Source organism: Podarcis erhardii (genome assembly GCF_964252035.2).
Source record: "Podarcis erhardii genome assembly, chromosome: 6".
Lineage (NCBI taxonomy): Eukaryota > Metazoa > Chordata > Lepidosauria > Squamata > Lacertidae > Podarcis > Podarcis erhardii.
Window position 1 is genome coordinate 91868008 of NC_138510.1, and position 12591 is coordinate 91880598.

The window sequence follows — 12591 nt, forward strand, 5'->3', positions numbered from 1 at the left end:
CCAAAGTTGGTCTCTGCATCCTCCATTGCAGGAAGGAATTGAGAATTCTCTGAGAGCTGCTTCTACACTCTTCAGAGAATTACAGTTCTCACGAGCGCCAGAGGTCCAGGCCCAGAGAAGGGCTTGAGCATTAAACCCCTCCATTCTTCTGCCTTCCACAAGGTGTCGTCTGAGATCCACAACTGACTGGGCTCCGTCTCTTTCTGTTGAAAAATCCCTGCTTTCATTGTTAATAGCCAGCCTGATAAAAGAGTTCTAGGGAACACAAACATTTGCACACTGTTTGGTAGCATTCAGTTGGCCACATAGAGATACACCTTTAACTTATGTCCATTGAAAAATGCTTCCAATCGTTTTCCAGGAACACTTAAGTCTGACGCAGAGAGTTGGTGGTTTGTGGCCAGGCAGAGATCAGATGTAGGAACCAACACTTGGAGCCTCTGCCGCAATTTGCTCAGGTGTGACAGTTATATGATTTGACATTGTCAAATATTGGTCAGGTGTTTTTAAAAAGAGAGAGAGATTTATGTCTGCTGAAATAACTTTGAAATTTATATTTGATTGCACATTTACAGAATTGCTCCCAGGATTAATAGAAAACTCATACACCCACAGCTCAAAAAGTCAAATTACATTGATGACAGTATTTTGAATAATGGTAATGTGAATGAGTCTGTAGATTAAGTCATATATTACAGAGCCAATTCATTTACAAATTAATTTGCACTCAAGCACAGGTGTTCCAGGCAAAAACAAACAAACAAACAAACAAACAAACAAACAAACAAACAAACAAACAAACGTATTTTGAAGCATGCCCAGGAGGTTATTGACTTGCTGGCTAGGTGTTCTGCTTTAAGGACACAGAAGATCAGAACATGCTTTGGAATGTTCAGTAGGCAGCTTTGGAAAACCACCATCTCTGCTTGCAGGTGGCGATGCTTCATTTTTCTGCATGTTTAGCGATTGGTGCTACATATACAATAGACACATCTGCATAGACTATAACTATGCCATTTACTACCATTGCTCCCAATTTAGAGACCTTGAGCAGTAGCACCATTGTTAAGCTCCAATTCTGCTGTGGTTCTCAAAGCTAAGCACAAAAAACATGCATCAAAAAACATTATGACATGCCACTGGAAAAGGAACCATAGGTGGCATGTTGTCTTGCATGCATTTCGCATATGCCTTTGTAGATGCTTTGCAAAGAAAATCTCTCTCTCTTACACACACACACACACACACACACAGAGAGAGAGAGAGAGAGAGAGAGAGAGAGAGAGAGAGAGAGAGAGATCTTCTCACAACTGAGTAGCTTGCCACAGCCTATCTACAATACAATTAAGACTAAAATGTGGTGATTCCTATCTTGGTGTTCAAGCAACCTGGTCCTTAGCAGTTCAGCTCCTTGCTTTTTGCACGTGAAACTCCATGTTTGTTTGATTTTATGTTTCCCTTTCCAAAACCCCTTTGCAGAGCAGCAGAGGTCAGATCTGTCTGCTGTAAACTGCTGCTTTTGCAAGATTATTTTATTCATGGGATCTATTCACAACACAGCTGAGATTTAATCACCAAGCACATAGTCGCAACGGAGTAATTGCTAACTGCCCCAATGGCCACCTATAATTTCTACCAGACCTAGCAATTAGCTCCCACAATTAATTGTATTAACTCGGTTAAACCCATAATTGAGTAATTTTAGTTTTGGGGAAGTATAAACAAGTTCATGTCTGCAAGCAATGCGAGAGCTTTTTTTTTGGTTTTTGGTAGGTATTCAATAACAAGAGTATATGGAGCTGAAAAGATTATAGCTTTACAAGGTGGACATTTTATGGGTCACACCACATGTTTCGTGGATTGGTTTTCACATATTATCTTCAACCTGCTCCAGTGTGTAATCAAAGACTTGAGGAATTGAATTGCCCCCATGTTGTTAAAGACGTAAACAAAATAACTGACCATTTGCTAGCTTATAATGGTGCCTTATATCCACCACCTGAGGGAAGTTGGCAAGCATGGATTGCTGTGGATGAGCAATTTATAGCTGTGCTATTCATTTTTGCAAAGATTCCTACCAGTGTTCTATAAGTCCAAACTATAGCATTAATGTGTTTTTTAATAATATTTTTTATTAGTTTTCAATTAGAGTTCAACAATAGCCTCATTAGGGAGGCGGGTGGCATTGTGGGTTAAACCACTGAGCCTAGGACTTGCCGATCAGAAGGTCGGCGGTTCGAATCCCCGTGACGGGGTGAGCTCCCGTTGCTCGGTCCCTGCTCCTACCAACCTAGCAGTTTGAAAGCACATCAAAGTGCAAGTAGATAAATAGGAACCGCTCCGGCGGGAAGGTAAACAGCGTTTCCGTGCGCTGCTCTGGTTCGCCAGAAGTGGCTTAGTCATGCTGGCCACATGACCCGGAAGCTGTACGCCGGCTCCCTCGGCCTATAAAGCGAGATGAGTGCCGCAACCCCAGAGTTGGTCACGACTGGACCTAATTGTCAGGGGTCCCTTTACCTTTACCTTTTAATAGCCTCATTATAACAATGCCAAATTATAATACAATTGCTAATACCAATAATTCAGATACCAAATTATATAATTTAGGTGCCCCCCCCACGTGCTAGAATTGATGGTTTGGTGATGTGCTTTATTTCTGCATTCCAAATTCTTATTAATTTCAATTACACTCCAGTCAAGATAACAATCCCATATACAACAACTGCAATGTTAACAACTTCAATTTGTGTTGACACATTAAGTGATTTATGAAACTACAGGTGAGGCACTCAAACTATGTCCTTATTCTTCCTGCGTGTGGCAATTATTCTGTCTGTGATGTTTCTTCCTGTACTTCAGCATTAATGTTGGCCAGTTGACTTTACAAAAATGTCTATTTGGCTTGAGATGCAGCAGGTTTAATGCTCATTTTCCAATATCTTTCAGAAAGAGACACACACAAATGTTATGTTCTGTGACTCCTATTTGCACTGATGTGCCTATTCTTCAAAAATAAGAAGATGGGCATGTTCCAAACATTGACTGGGGGTGGTTGCTCAACTGGAAACACTTCTGAACTTATGCTAACAGCTGCCATCCAAGTATGGTGAAAGAAGGCATGGCTGCAAACTGTTGCAAAGTTGTTTAGGTTAAAGGAGATTTTGGGTAGAGGAACAAAAGGGTTCAGAATGGCCATAATGAGATGCTCAGAAGTGGCTAATAACATACGGTTAGAAAAAAAGCAAAAAGCAAAAAGCTATACAACAGACTAATCATAGAATTGTAGTGCTGGAAGTGACCCAAAATGGTCCTCTATTCCAACTCTCTGCCATGCAGGAATCACAGCTAAAGAATCCCTGCAGATGGCCTATAACCTCTGCTTAAAAACCTCCAAGGAAGTGCCGGGGGGCACCACATAGCCCCCAGATCGAGATAAGCATCTCCGGGCGTCTTCCTCTGGAACGCAGCATGGAACGGTCATAACTATTCAGTCCCATTGCGCAGCAGTGACACATATCCCAAAATATATGCACACTCAAATAGCAGAGTAAAGTTGGAAGCTGAGGCTATGAGGTGTGGCATCTAAGTAATTTATTAAGCAATATATACAGGACAAAGCAATCATGAGAGAGAGAGAGAGAGAGAGAGAGAGAGAGAGAGAAAGAAGGAAGTACAATACAACGGAAGAGATAGGACTGGCTTCCGTTTCCCACACTTTCCAAGCATGGAAGGTAAACACAGACATGTGATGTAACAATCACACATCCAGCAATGGGAGAGTATGAAAATATTGACAGGAAGGAGAATCTACCACCTCTGGAGGGAGAACATGCCACTGTTGAATAGCTCTTCCTGTCAGAAAGTTTTTCCTGATGCTTAGTTGGAATCTCCTTCCTTGTAACTTGAATCCATTAGTTTGGGTCCTACCCTCTAGAGCAGGAGAAAACAACCTTGCTCCATCCTATCTGCCCATGGACTGCCTCACCAGAGTGGTGCATGCTCTAGTTATCTCTCGCTTGGACTACTGCAATATGCTTTATTTGAGGCTACTTTTGAAGGTGACCCGGAAACTACAACTAATCCAGAATGCAGCAGCTAGACTGGTGACTGGAAGCGGCCACAGAGACCACATAACACTGGTCTTGACCTACATTGGCTCCCAGTACGTTTCCGAGCACAATTCAAAGTGCTGGTGCTAACCTTTAAAGCCCTAAATGGCCTCAGCCCAGTACACCTGAAGGAGCGTCTCCACCCCCATCGTTCTACCTGGACACAGAGGTCCAGCGCCGAGGGCCTTCTGGTGGTTCCCTCAGTGCGTGAAGCCAAGTTACAGGGAACCAGGCATAGGGCCTTCTCGGAAGTGGCACCTACCCTGTGGAATGCCCTCCCACCAGATGTCAAAGAGAACAACAACTACCAGACGTTTAGACGACATCTGAAGGCAGCTCTGTTTAGGGAAGCTTTTAATGTTTGATCCATTACTATATTTTAATATTTAGTTGGAAGCCACCCAGAGTGGCTGGGGAAGCCCAGCCAGATGGGTGGGGTAGAAAATAAATAATAAATTGTTGTTGTTGTTGTTGTTGTTGTTGTTGTTGTTGTTGTTGTTGTTGTTATCCTCCATGTGCCAGCCCTTGAGATATTTGAAGATGGTTGTCATATCTCCTCTCAGTCTCCTCTTTCCCAGGCTAAAAATACCCAGCTCCTTCAACTGTTCCTAATAAGTCTTGCCTTCTCCAACTCCCTCAACACTACAATTCAGCTAACAAAGCAGCATGAGTTAGCAACAAATAGTTTAAAAGCCAAACAGACTAAAGGAATCTAGATGAGATGAGAAATGGGACCAATCTAATCTCCAGGTACAGGAAGTCCCACAACTTCAGTGGCATGACAGAGAAGCTTCTCCTTCACATGCCCACCAACTACACCTTGATGGCGATGATGGGACATGCAGAGCAGAGACTTCTTCAAAAGCTTGAGTAGATAGGTAGGATCATATGGGAGGAGATGGTTCTTCAAACAACTTGGTCCTTTCAGGTCTTCAAAGGTACTCAGCACAGCTCTTGGAATTGGAAATGTTGGTTAAGCGAGTGTGGTTGGAGTAGTTGTGCAGAGCCACAAGCTCCATGAAAGTTGTTGTTTAGTCGTTTAGTCATGTCCGACTCTTTGTGACCCCCTGGACCAGAGCATGCCGGCACTCCTGTCTTCCACTGCCTCCCGCAGTTTGGTCAAACTCATGCTGGTAGCTTCGAGAACACTATCCAACCATCTCATCCTCTGTCGTCCCCTTCTCCTTGTGCCCTCAATCTTTCCCAACATCAGGGTCTTTTCCAGGGAGTCTTCTCTTCTCATGAGGTGGCCAAAGTACTGGAGCCTCAGCTTCATGATCTGTCCTTCCAGTGAGCACTCAGGGCTGATGTCCTTCAGAATGGATCGGTTGGATCTTCTTGCAGTTCATGGGACTCTCAAGAGTCTCCTCCAGCACCAGAATTCAAAAGCATCAATTCTTGAGTGATCAGCCTTCTTCATGGTCTGGCTCTCACTTCCATACATCACTACTGGGAAAACCATAGCTTTAACTATATGGACCTTTGTTGGCAAGGTGATGTCTCTGCTTTTAAAGTAGCCCTGGTCAAAACTAGTTTAGTGGAAGAACCATGCAGAAAGTAAGTCCATTTCCCAGGCTTCCCCTACAGTCTAATATCCAATTTCTATGGGTTACGATGATAAATAAAGAGTAGTCCAAACAAAGCTGGAAACAAACGATTTTAATGTTTCCAAAAAATGTTCTGAACTTCATTCCAGAAGATTTAAGTCTCCGCAAGGGAAATGTCTGCATCTAATTAGGATAGAGGGAACATTTTTGTTTATTAGCCCTAGTTTATGTAACTGGGCCTGGCAATGTCAAGCTACTCCTTACACCAGAGTAGCAACACTGAACTCAGAAAGACTACTGGGGTGTAAGTGTTTTGAGAACTTGTCTTACTCTTGCCCATCAAGACCTTCAGTTTTTCTGTCACAAGCTATATTTAGATGTGTGGGATGTTTTTTATTTGCTTGTTTGACGGTTCAATGGCAGCACAGAGTACCACTAGAACGATAGAGAAAATAAAGGAGCATTGATAAAAATCAACTCCCAGTCATGTTCTTGGTGCCAAAGGCTTGAACATGTATTGAATTAATATGTCATGCACAGAACAGCAAAAGTCACATGCCTGATGCTTCTCCCTGGAAGCAAAAATGGGATAAAAACCTCTCATTGGCATTGTGATTTGCTGACTAAATCATTCTGAAGAGCTGGTGTGGGGGGGGGGGCAGGGAGTAACTACACATTCTTACCTTTCCCAAAGGGCCTGGTGACTGTTGCCTTCTCCTTTTACATCAGGGCCACCTTTGAGAGGATTGGTTGGCCAATTGGTGGCAAAGAAGGATAGAACTTTCTTTATGTATGCGACAACAGCAGCAAGAATACTTATTGCAAAATATTGGAAGACACAAGATCTACCCACTCTGGAAGAATGGCAGATGAAGGTGATCGACTACATGGGACTGGCAGAAATGACCGGCAGAATCCGAGACCAGGGAAAAGAGTCGGCGGAAGAAGACTGGAAGAAGTTTAAAGACTATCTGCAGAAATATTGTAAAATTAATGAATGTTAGAATGATGTTGGACAGAAATTAAGTGGTTTCCAGCTGTAATGCTTAAGAGATATGGAGAATAAGGTTTTGAAATAAGTAAAAAAATTAATGGTGAGGATTTGCTGAACAAATAATCTAAATTGGAATACAAGAAAGGGAGGTATGAGGAGGTTGGGAGAATAAGTTAAAAGAAAATAAGTAAATGGAAACTATGTGTTTTTAGTTGTTTTTATTTTTGTACTTTTGAACTTTTGTTGTTTTCTTTTTGTTTTACAATGTATTATTTTTGAAAACCTCAATAAATATCTTATAAAAGATAATAATAGAGGATTTTAGCGGATATGTTTGTGTAATTCTGTACACATTAATAATAATAATAATAATAATAATAATAATAATAATAATAATAATAATAATATATTTATACCCTGCCCATCTGGCTGGGTTCCCCCAGCCACTCTGGGCAGCCTCCAACAAAGTATTAAAGTACAGTAGTCTGTTAAACATTAAAAGCTTCCCTAAAGAGATCTGCCTTCAGATGTCTTCTAAAAGTCTGGTAGTTGTTCTTCTCTTCGACATCTGGTGGCAGGGCGTTCCACAGGGCGGGTGCCACTACCGAGAAGGCCCTCTGCCTGGTTCCCTGTAACTTGGCTTCTCGCAGTGAGGGAACCGCCAGAAGGCCCTTGGAGCTGGACCTCAGAGTCCGGGCAGAACGATGGAGGTGGAGACGCTCCTTCAGGTATACTGAACCGAGGCTGTTTAACATTAAATGTTAAAGTCAAGCTATTGATATCTTGTTGAACAGTAAGTCCTTATGAAGAGGTTAAATGGCTTTGGTGTTTTTATGTTGTTGTTTTTAATCGCTAATTTAGTGAAGTATGTATGTTTGGGTGGTGGTGTGTAGCTGGAGGAGGAAGAGGAGGAGGAGATGACAGAGGGTGAAGGAAGAGCTGTGAGTGGAGGGGGACCATTTCCCCATCCTTTGGACCACCTGGGAACCTCAACAAACTTGCTGCACCTGGAACACAACTGTAGGCAACCTGAGCATCACGTACCTTGAGCCTGCCCATAAAAAGCAATTTCAGAGTGAGACACTAGGGTGATGTCCGCTGTTCCCAGGAAATCATCTCATTGTGAGACTTTTGTGGGTGAACGGAAAATTTGTTTGGACCCTGGGTGTGAACCTGGAGGCTGAGAGGGTGGGTACGTCAGAAGGGAAATGAAATTATATTTATTTATATATATTAGTAACTTTGTATTAATGTCACTTTTCCATATGCAACTGTAATATTTTTTTAATGTTTTGTTTAAGTTGCCTGTCGTTGCTTCTTTTTTGTACTCTGTTTGGAGACATTTTTAATATGGTGTGGAAATTATAATTAAATAATCAAAAAATGCTTACTGAAAAACAAGTGGATAGATTTGAACTTTTGCATAAGGAAGAAAAGATTCTTTCTCAGCTGGAAAGCCACAACTGGAAGTGAGGGAAGCTGAGGTTTCCTGGGATAGTGTTCAGGGTTTTCATGCATATCTCTTCCGTTAATGTTCTGATTGATATGAAACTTGATACATAGAATTAGTTACTGGATGCCCAAACACGGAAATAGATTTCACTGGAAGCCCTACAACAAGAACTTGTCCAAAATCCTGTATTCCTTCATTGTGTTAGAAAAAAAGTTACAGCCATTTTGGTTTCCCATTTGGATTTCTGAATTCTGATTTGGATTCAAGGGTCAGGTCTGAATTGGCCCAGAGTGAATCTCAGCTCAGTCTCTCTCTTTTTTAAAATATATTTTTATTAAACAATTTTAACAAAACAAATTATCCATCCAAGTAATCAATTGCATTATTTCCCCCCCTTTTTATCCCCCCTTCCCCGTCCCTCCCTCACACTCCCTCCCGAGACTTCCCTCAGCTCCCTTCTCTGATGATGATGATGATGATATTCCCCAGCCACTCTGGGCGGCTTCCAAAAAAATATTAAAATACCGTAATACACCAAACATTAAAAGCTTCCCTAAACAGGGCTGCCTTCAGATGTCTTCTAAAAGTCTGGTAGTTGTTGTTCTCTTTGACATCTGGTGGTTTTCTGGTCACCTTCAAAGGTAGCCCCACATAGAGCGCATTGCAGTAGTCCAAGCAGGAGATAACCAGAGCATGCACCACTCTGGCAAGACAGTCCGTGGGCAGGTAGGGTCTCAGCCTGCGTACCAGATGGAGCTGGTAAACAGCTGCCCTGGACACAGAATTGACCTGCGCCTCCATGGACAGCTGTGAGTCCAAAATGACTCCCAGGCTGCGCACCTGGTCCTTCAAGGGCACAGTTACCCCACTCAGGACCTGGGAATCCTCCACACCTGCCCGCCTCCTGTCCCCCCAAAACAGTACTTCTGTCTTGTCAGGATTCAACCTCAATCTGTTAGCCGCCATCCATCCTCCAACCGCCTCCAGACACTCACACAGGACCTTCACCGCCTTCACTGGTTCTGATTTGAAAGAGAGGTAGAGGTATGATTTGTTCACACTTGTTATTCTCTGCATGTTAAAAATTGTACATATCATTACCTTATCTATCATATATTCTATTAATAAATTTGTGGATGTTTATTCAAAACCTGCCAAGGAGTCCAAGTCATTTTGTTGTTTTTTCAAATAATTTGCAAAAAGTTCCCAATCTTCTTTGAAGTCACAATTGTCCTTCTCACGTAGTTTATATGTCAATTTGGCCAGTTCCACATAGTTCATCAGTTTTTCTTGCCACTGTTCTTTCGTTAGGATTTCCTCATTCTTTCATCTTCGTGCTAAAGCATCTCCTCCTCCCGGAGGGGAGGGATTGTGAACGGGAAACCTATTCCCACGCTGCGCAGAGGGCGTTCCAGCCCCTGCCCTGTCCTCGTCGCTGGCGCGCCATGCCCCCGGAACAGCACCCAATCAGGTGGCAGCTTGGGGGCATGGTTTAGCCACTCAAATGTGGCCGCGCCAGCTCTCCCTGCCATTGCGCTGCCGGATTTCATCGCGTCACCCACCCACCACTCCCTTTAGTGCGTAGCTTCTCGCTTGGCCTTGCTATGGACCTTATGGTTGGTTGCCTTGGTTGCCCAGGGGGCCTGGTAGGAGTTTTTTCCCACTTGGCAAATTGTCACCGGCCTCTTGGTTTTTTCGCCTACCTCGTAGCAATCGCCACAACTTTCTTGGTATTTGGCGGTTAGTCATTGGAATGTGTTGTTGGTGTATGAAGGGCAAGGTGTGGCCATCACCTACCCCTTCACTTTTGGGTATTCCGTTAAAGGAATCTGGCGGTCGTGGATCCTGTCCGATGCCCTGTGTGGCTGGGGGCCTTGCCACGACCCCCGGTGACATCAGGGGAGAACTTACAGTTGTATTTGCATCAACAGGCTCCCCCTACTGGTGGTTAACTCTTGTCAGACTCACCCCTCTCCGAGTGGGTGGAGTCAAAATTTGCTGTTGTCCAATGCTTAAGCCAATACCTCTCACATGCTGTAATCAATAAAGTTGTGGGCTTTTCTAGCCCATTAACCTAATATACTGTGTCCATGTGTCTTTATTATTCCCAAGCAGGGGAGGGGTCCTCGAATCACAATAATCATAGAATCATAGAATCATAGAGTTGGAAGAGACCACAAGGGCCATCGAGTCCAACCCCCTGCCGAACAGGAAACACCATTAGAGCACTCCTGACATATGGTTGTCAAGCCTCTGCTTAAAGACTTCCAAAAAAAGAGACTCCACCACACTCCTTGGCAGCAAATTCCACTGTCAAACAGCTCTTACTGTCAGGAAGTTCTTCCTAATGTTTAGGTGGAATCTTTTTTCTTGTAGTTTGGATCCATTGCTCCGTGTCCGCTTCTCTGGAGCAGCAGAAAACAACCTTTCTCCCTCCTCTATATGACATCCTTTTATATATTTGAACATGGCTATCATATCACCCCTTAACCTCCTCTTCTCCAGGCTAAACATGCCCAGCTCCCTTAGCCGTTCCTCATAAGGCATCGTTTCCAGGCCTTTGACCATTTTGGTTGCCCTCCTCTGGACACGTTCCAGTTTGTCAGTGTCCTTCTTGAACTGTGGTGCCCAGAACTGGACACAGTACTCCGGGTGAGGTCTGACCAGAGCAGAATACAGTGGCACTATTACTTCCCTTGATCTAGATGCTATACTCCTATTGATGCAGCCCAGAATTGCATTGGATTTTTAACTGCCGCGTCACACTGTTGGCTCAAGTTTGTGGTCAACCAAGACTGCTAGATCCTTTTCACATGTACTGCTCTCAAGCCAGGTGTCACCCATCTTGTATTTGTGCCTCTCATTTTTTTTGCCCAAGTGCAATACTTTACATTTCTCCCTGTTAAAATTCATCTTGTTTGTTTTGGCCCAGTTCTCTAATCTGTCAAGGTCGTTTTGAAGTGTTATCCTGTCCTCTGGGGTGTTAGCCACCCCTCCCAGTTTGGTGTCATCTGCAAATTTGATCAGGATGCCCTTGAGTCCTTCATCCAAGTCGTTGATAAAGATGTTGAATAAGACCGGGCCCAAGACAGAACCCTGTGGCACCCCACTAGTCACTCTTCTCCAGGATGAAGAGGAACCATTGATGAGCACCCTTTGGGTTTGGTCAGTCAGCCAGTTACAAATCCACTGAGTGGTAGCATAGTCAAGACTCTTGCTGCTATAGTCTCAGCTCATTCCCAACCACTGAATCAGAGGAGTCCTGCAGTACCCTAGTAAAAACCTTCCTTGATTTAGAGAAGGCTGCTAGGTCAGCATAAACATCTGCCATAGAGTAAATTTGCTTTGCCTTTTCCACCATAAATTCCCCTTCTAAAAGTTCTGAACTTTTAGCTCAAAGCTGAGGCCAAGACATACCAAACGCACAGCCAAGAAAAGCATCGTATTTTGTTCACTCAAAGCCTAGCAAACCTGAACAAAGGGGAACTGGGTCCCAACGTAGGATAATGTGAATGGTTTGGGCGGTGGAGTGGGAGTCAAATGCTGCAAAGAATGTAATTAATATATACAGTGGTACCTCAGGTTAAGAACTTAATTCATTCTCGAGGTCCGTTCTTAACCTGAAACTGTTCTTAACCTGAAGCACCACTTTAGCTAATGGGGCCTCCTGTTGCCACCGTGCCTCCGCCACGCGATTTCTGTTCTCATCCTGAAGCAAAGTTCTTAACCTGAGGTAATATTTCTGGGTTAGCGGAGTCTGTAACCTGAAGTGTTTGTAACCTGAAGCGTCTGTAACCCGAGGTACCACTGTATTGCCTTTGACCAGCTTGCCACCTCAAGTTCCTATTTTATCCACCTTAGGGACAGAATTGGGCTGCTGAGGCAGGCAATTTATCAAAACAGTCTAGTCAAACATGCTTCATTATGTGTATCCAGACCTCCTCTGAAATGTCACCCCCTACCTGCCATCATGTGGCCTAGAGGTTCTCAAACTTATTTGGCCTACTGCCCGATTTTCAGAAAGACAAAAAATTACTCAGTGCCCTCCTGGAATTCTACCTTCTTTAAGCAAGCAAACAGAAAGATGCCATTACCTACGGTATTTTATGTATCTATATTTCTACCAACGTCCTACGACATAGTAATGAAAGATGTGAACAGCTAGGGTTGCCAACCCAGTGCCACAAAGCCAGGGACCGAGAGCCGAGACCTGTGATATATGGCAGAGGTAGCAGGGTGGCTCCTGGTGCTGCTTCTCCCAGGTAAAGGTAAGGTAAAGGACCCCTGGATGGTGAAGTCCAGTCAAAGGTGACTATGGGGTGCAGCACTCTTCTAACTTCAGGCTGATGGAGATGGCATTTGTCCACAGACAGCTTTCCGGATCATGTGGCCAGCAAGACTAAACTGCTTCTGGTGCAACAGAGCACCATGATGGAAACCAGAGCACATGGAAACACTGTTTACCTTCCCGCCACAGTGGTACCTATT